This window comes from Talpa occidentalis, unplaced genomic scaffold, assembly GCF_014898055.3.
Source record: "Talpa occidentalis isolate TD23 unplaced genomic scaffold, MPIMG_talOcc4v2.1 talOcc4.7, whole genome shotgun sequence".
NCBI lineage: Eukaryota > Metazoa > Chordata > Mammalia > Eulipotyphla > Talpidae > Talpa > Talpa occidentalis.
In genome coordinates, this window is record NW_023605083.1 from 62,898,248 (window position 1) to 62,905,799 (window position 7,552).

Sequence of the window (7,552 nt, forward strand, 5' to 3'; positions counted from 1 at the left end):
CATTAGTATCATTATTGTTATTATTATTATTATTATTCGGATATCTACGCTCTTTTCGGTAACCCGAGCGATTTATTTTTAAGACACCGATGTAAACGGCATGCTTTAGTTTTTCCGTGAGGTTAGGTCCGCGAAAAACACTTGCTAAATGGAATTCAGAGGAACGGATTGTATAATTGCTGTACTTGAAGTGATGGTCCTGTCATAACAAATTAGGTACAAGATCACAAGATCTTTATAGGAAGAAATCAGGATCCTAAATGGATTGAAACTGCATTTATTCCTCAGAGCGAAAATCTATAAAGCCCTAGTTAATGTCTTTAAAAATGAACATGTATCACTCCAGATATAAAGTAGGCAGGTACAAGGTACTTACACAACATTAAAGACAGTCTTTTTTCTTTATTGCTTTTGTTATAGAAATTATACGTGATTTTTGTAAAAAAAAAAAAATTCAAATGTTTCTGATTATCTTCAAAGTAAAAGGGAAATGCCCTCCTCCCACCTCCAACACCCCCACACCCAGAGGAAAATACGGTTCTGGTACTGCTGAAAGTTCATCCTCCAATCCTTGTCTCCACATATATGCCACCCCAAATACAAGTACTCAAGATAAAGTATGGAGATAAAGTTTCTGCCCCATAAACATTCTCCACTGTTAATTCAAAAAGCTCTCCAGGGCCTCCCTGGTGTTGCAAGCAGTTAAGACCCAACCTATGGAGAGTTCCTTTTTCTGTACATATACACAATGGAATATTACTCAGCAATCAAAAAAGATAAACTCATGCAATTCGCAGCAACATGGACAGAGCTGGATAGGATCATGCTCAGCTAAATAAGCCAGAAAGAAAAAGAAAAACATCGATGGCCTCACTCATAGCAGGAATTTAGAAAACCTAAATAAGGGACCAGGAAAAAAACCTAATTATAATAAAGTAAAAATCAAAATCAACAAACAACTATAAACCAAAGACACACTGCATGGGGGTGGGGGAAGGGAGTAGGATGAAAACAAGGGGGATGGGAATTGTATGGGGACTATAACCAAGATGAAAATGCATACATCGTGCAAAAATGAAAAATGATGTAAAAAATAAAGACCCAACCAATGGAGCTATCCACATGGTGCAGCAGACTTCTCCTGTCTCCCCTGCTGATCCCCTCAGCAGTATGTTTCAGTCAGTCTGCCTGTTCTGTTCCCCACTCTGTCTCTGGTGAAATCCTCTCCCCCTCCACACCTCTGGCCTGTACCCCAGTTCTCGTATGCATAAATAAGTAAATTTTTAAAAATAAAAATAAAAAAGCTCTCCACCACCATCGCTTTTTGGTTGATAACTTCATGGTAATAAGTTTGCCAAGCCTTTTTTGAGGACATTTTGGCCCTTTTCATTTGACGTTGACTATGAAATAAATGCATAATGAACTATTTACAAAGAGTACACCACAGAAGTGAATAAAAGTTCTCCTCCACCTCTCTGCTCACCAGCACTTCATGCTTTTCCCTGTAATCATCGCTGTTTACCTTAAGGTACACACAACCTTTCCTGAAGGTTTATAAGACATATAGGGTGGCTGCACCAACGACTGGTTTGGGAAGAATTTGACTTCCCCTAATCCCATATAGATCCTTCTAGAGATTTTAAGTTTAAAAAAACACAACAGGGCCTCCCTGGGGGAACAGAAGGTTGGACCCAGCACTGTGAAGCTGTCTGAGACCCCCATGGCAAGAGTTCAATCCCTGCCTGCCAGGGAGCTGCCCACATGGTGCAGCAGACCTCTTCCTTTCTTGCCGGCTATAAGAGATAACAAAATCCAAAAACTGAAAGCTACGTCTTTTACTCCTGAGCAGTCCCCTTGCCCTGTTTTAGGCCTTGGTCAGCCATGCTAAATGTAAGGGTGGGGCCTCCCTGGTGGTGCAAGGGGTTAAGGCACAGTACTGTGAAACAGTCCAGCAGCCTCTGCAGTTCGATCCCCAGCCAGGGAGCTGACCCTCATGGTGCAGCAGACCTCTCCTGTATCACCCTCTGCTCCCCTCAGCAATGTATTTCAGTCAATCTGCCTGTTCTGTTCCCTACTCTATCTCTGGTGGGTCCTCTCACCCCACCCCTTGCACCTCTGGCCTGTACCCCAATTCTTGTGTACATAAATAAATAAATCTTTAAAAAAATTAAGGCTCTAATAAAGTAAATAATCTTGTTTCCAATGTCAAAGTAGATTAGGAGCAGAATACTAGCAATCTTCACATGCATGACAGAAAATTAACACCCTAAAAACGAGGGGAAAACTTTGAAAAGAAGTTTAAAAACTCAAAAAGCAAAACATTCTGGGCTTATTTGTAAAATATAAAAAGCAACCCCCCACCCCACATCCCACACCCATAGGCCCTGAATATGGGTGCTGGGCCCACGGTGCTGGGCCCAACTTTAAGAAATGGTAAAATTTTGTCTATTATATCAGCATCAAAAACCAAGAAAGTATGGAATATATTTTACCAAGGTTTTCATCTTAAATGCAATTTTAGGCTCCTAAAGGGATTAATGTTAAACTACCCTGAAAGTCCAACTATCCCAAATGATCAATTACCCACCCCAAAGTGTTCCACACAAGTCAAAATTCTGTATAAATAAATCTCATACAATAGTTATTCTGGTTGCTGAAAAAAGTCAGGGACTGAGTACAAGCTGCCAGCAGCCAACACCACTATTGATCTTCATCGCCACTCTTAACTCAGTTATTGATTAGTCATATCTCACTGCACATAAACCCCTGTTACAACTCACAACATTCCACCTTCTAAAAACCAAACTCAGAAACACAGTGTCAAACCATCATATAAAATCCTTCCACTGTTTCACTCTCTGCGTTTGCGGATTTAAAATATATTTTATGGGCCTCCCCGGTGGCGCAGTGGTTGAGCGCTGGGTTGCGAAGCTGCCCGCAGCCTCTGCAGCGCCGGTTCAATCCCCGGCTGCTCCCGCATGGCGCGCAGACCTCTCCTGCCGCCCTCTGCTCCCCTCAGCAGTGTACTTCGGTCCTTCTGCCTGCTCTGCTCCCCGCTCTGGCTCTGGTGAATTCTCTCACCCTCCCGCGCTTCTGACTGTACCCAGTGCTTGTATAAATAAATAAATAAATCTTTAAAAATAAATAAAATATATTTTACTTTATTTTTTTTAGATTTATTTACTCATGCATACAAGAACCAGGGTACAGGCCAGACGTGCGGGAGGGTGAGAGGATTCACCAGAGACAGAGCGGGGAACAGAACAGGCAGACTGACTGAAATACACTGCTGAGGGGAGCAGAGGGCAAGACAGGATTGGTCTGCTTCTGCCCCATGTGGGATTCTCCCTGGCCGGCCAGGATCGATTCAGCGCTGCAGAGGCTGCGGACAGCTTCACAGCGCTGCGCTCAACAGCCTGCACCACCAGGGGAGGCCCTAGAATTTATTTTAGATCCTCATTGTCTCAATTCTGACTGCGCTCTGCTCCGAGCTGTCTTCTCATAAGTATCATTTGCTAGATTCGTACCCTGATCCCCAAAGATGACAGTGAATTCTCACTAGCATTTTCAAATCTTTCCTTGTTTCTACCCTACAGTAAGTGCCACACCAATCCCAACCTTGGACAAATCCCACCATTCACTTTATTTTTTCCTCCCAAATATGAAGGACAAAGAGCTGATCCAATATATTACTACAAACTGCATTTTAGAAAACTAAGGCAAGCTTTCTCTTAGGGGTAAGACTTGCCTCTATCTGTGCTGATTTCCTTTGGTGACTTTGAAGTTTTTGGTTCATGTCCCCCTAAAAAATTTTTTAAAACAACGTAATCTATTCACACATTTTTAGGCTGGCATCTGAAAATTTCCCTCCTAACCTAAATAATTGAAAAGGAGAAATTTCAACAATAAATTCAAGTGTAAACATTAACATTTTAAAGAAAGACCCTTCTTTATCACTTTCTAAAATAAATTTATAGAATTTAAGTAAAAATTTTTCCAGTTAATATACTAATTTGATGCCTATATTATCTATTAAAAAATATATGACCAGCACCTCCCTGGTGGCGCAGGGGTTATAGCCGTAGTGCTATGAAGCCATTGCCAGCCACCACAACATGAGTTCCATTCCAGCCAGGGCTCTAATCCACATGGCACAGCAGACCTTTTCTGTCTCACCCGCTGCTCCCCTCAGCAGTGTATTTCAGTATATCCACCTGTTCTGCTCCCCACTCTGTCTCTGGTGAAGCATCTCATCCCCTGCTTCTCTAGCCTACATTCCAGTTCTTGGATGCATAAATACACAAAGTCTTAAAAAAAAAACATGACCAAGTTCTTATTAGTCAGAAAGTTTATACAATGGCATTTTTTCTTTGAACATGTATTTCAATTTTACCTCCCTCACAATAATTTCTACTAATGCAAACAGTTTTATTCTACTCATTTAAATGAGTCTTATAGTTCACTTTATCATCCTTTTCCTCAACAAAAATATGTGTAATAATTTAAAAAATTTTCACAATTATCAATGGCCATCTAAAAATCATTATAGCTGAGTAATCATAATTAGTAGTATACATAATCACAACCAGAAATATATTACAATTTTTTAAGTCTTCAACTATCAGTGATTAGCATGTTTTTATGTTAGCAACTTTTGAGTTAATAAACACAATACATATTTTATTGTAAATGCATCTTTAGTGAGGATAGGATTTTTTTTTTTTTAAGATTTTTATTTATACAAGCACTGGGTACAGTCAGAAGCGCGGGAGGGTGAGAGAATTCACCAGAGCCAGAGCGGAGAGCAGAACAGGCAGAGGGACGGAAGTACACTGCTGAGGGGAGCAGCGGGAGGCAGGAGAGGTCCGCGCGACATGTGGGACCCTCTCGCCTGGCGGCTGGGGATCGAACTGGCGCTGCAGAGGCTGTGGGCAGCCTCGCAGCCCAGCGCTCAACCGCTGCGCCACCAGGGAGGCCCGAGGATAGGATTTTTTTGCAACAACAGAAAGTATACCCAGTCTGGGGCCTCCTTGGTGATGTAAGGGGTTAAGACACAACCTATGAAGCTATCTGCAGCCACTGTAGCACAAGTTCCTTCCCCAGCCAGGGAGCTACCCACATGGTGCAGCAGACCTCTCCTGTCTCACCCACTGCTCCCCTCAGGAGTGTATTTCAGTCAATCTGCCTGTTCTGCTCCCCACTCTGTCTCTGGTAAATCCTCTCCCTGCCACACACCTCTGGCCTGTACCCCAGTTCTTGTATGCATAAATAAGTAATTTTTTTTAAGATTTATTTATTTATACAAGCACTGGGTACAGTTAGAAGCACAGGAGGGTGAGAGAATCACCAGAGCCAGAGCAGGTTGCAGAACAGGCAGAAGGACCAAAGTACACTGCTGAGTGGAGCAGCGGGTGTGAGGAGAGGTCTGCGCACCATGTGGGACCCTCGCCTGGCGGCCAGGGATCGAACCGGCGCTGCAGAGGCTGCAGGCATCTTCGCAACCCAGCACTCAACCCTGCGCCACCAGGGGAGGCCCTAATTTTTTTTTTTTTTTTTAAAGAATACCCAGACATCATTCACTTCCTTGTTACCTAATTTGATACATCAGATTGTCCCTTTGATAGTGTTTTGGAAGTCTTCCATACTTAGACTGGAGATGGCAGAGAGGTGTAACTTGATTTTATGAAGTAAGAGAAAGGTCACAATGAAAAAGGACACTTTGACTTTACAGGCGTACTTAGACAAAGCAATTTGGAGAAAAAAATACAAGTGATCCAGAAATGGATGCCTGTATGTCCAAAGAAAATTTTCATGTAGCCTCAGTGCACCCTTGCTCCAGAACAATGCATCTTGAGTGATGCATTTCTTCCTACCCTATCCTGTTCATAGTTTGTCCTTAAAAAAAACCTCCCTAATCCTACTTCTTCCATTCTCATTGTCAAACCACATAGGACTCCCCTAAAACTAGTTGCTAGAGGACAAACCGACTATAGACTCTGGTGGATACTTTTTCATCCAAACCTGATTTGAACTATTGACTCCATCCTCCTTTTCAAAACACTCCTTGATTGGTTTTCCTTATACCAACTTTCTCCTGATTGTTTTCTATTTATCAGTTATCTTCACTGCTTCCCCTTTTTTGGCCATTGCTTTAAAGTCAGTATTTTCTTGGGTTGAGTCACCAACCACTTCTTACCCTGTTCCCCTTCTTTGCACTCACCACTCCCTCATCCTCCATTACTAAGTGACCCTTTCATTTCTCTCTCCAGTTAAGTTTGTAAATTTCTTGTATGTTGTAAGCTTCTTGTATTGTTGTAACTTTCTTGTATGTTTCAAATTTCTTGTACGCTTCTTGTATGTTTCAATGTATGTTTCAAATGTATGTTTCCCTAGATCCCCAACTGAACCAATCTTCCTTCTCAAATGTACTTCCTTTATCCCTCAGAACAGGTGGAACCAGCATCCCGCAGACCAAACTAGAGACCTGGGTGTAGTCACCAATTCTATCTCCTCCCTCACTTTGCTCACTACCTCAGATCACCAGTGAGTTGGTATCACTGATGCATGCAAGCGCAAAAATATTTGTAGAAGAGGACTGCAGTAGTTCACAGAAACAGAGAAAAGTTTAACAAGCAGGCTTCAAGGAGGAAAGAAACTGGACGGCTTCCAGGATCTCTGCAATAGGAACTTGAAGCTCATGCCCCAGGGGACCACAATCAGATAATTCAGCAACAACACAGTCTTTCATTTCTGGATATTGTGGAATAAGAACTGTAAGTCCCAAATTGTGATTCAACCTTGGTTAAAATTAAAAGAAACTTTAAGCTGAAATAGGTGACAGGTAAATAATTTGTTGGTATAAATTCTTTGAGAATCCAAAGTACTCTATTGGTCTAACATTTCTTAAAAACAAAAGAACAAGATGATCAGAAAAAAACATACAATCTGATAACTAAAACTGTAAGAAATTAATTCTGAAGGGGCAAAGTCAAGTTTAAGTTTCAAATCTGTGCATGCTCCATTTCTTGTTTTAATTACAACTTCTTTCAAGTTTAGTAAGGAACACAAGCTATTGTTCTAATTCATACTGTAAATGAATTCACTAACCTTATTCATGTTATACATAAATTTACACTACACTATACTATATGGGTTCTTTTGTCAGACCAAGATAATTTTGAATGACTCTCTCTCATACCTATAGAAATTAAAGTCACTTCTGATGTAGCTTATCTAAACACAAAACAGAGTTTGATTTCTCAGACAGTATGAAGATTAAAATCCTGGGATGGAAGAGTTGATTGATTTAGCTTGGATCACTTTATCCACTCTGTCCTAGGGAGTGGGCACTAGTAATAGAAGACCACAGCAACCACATCCCAGTTGTGTAACTAGTAAATATTCATTCTCCTTAAAAGGGCTTTAATCTGTTACTTTCTCTCTATATTTTGCCTTAATCTATTGTTTTGAAAGGCATCAATTGGTGGAAAAAAGTTCTCAGTCATTAATCCCTTTGCATTCTGGTTTCTGACTTCTTCAAGTTACCCTGATA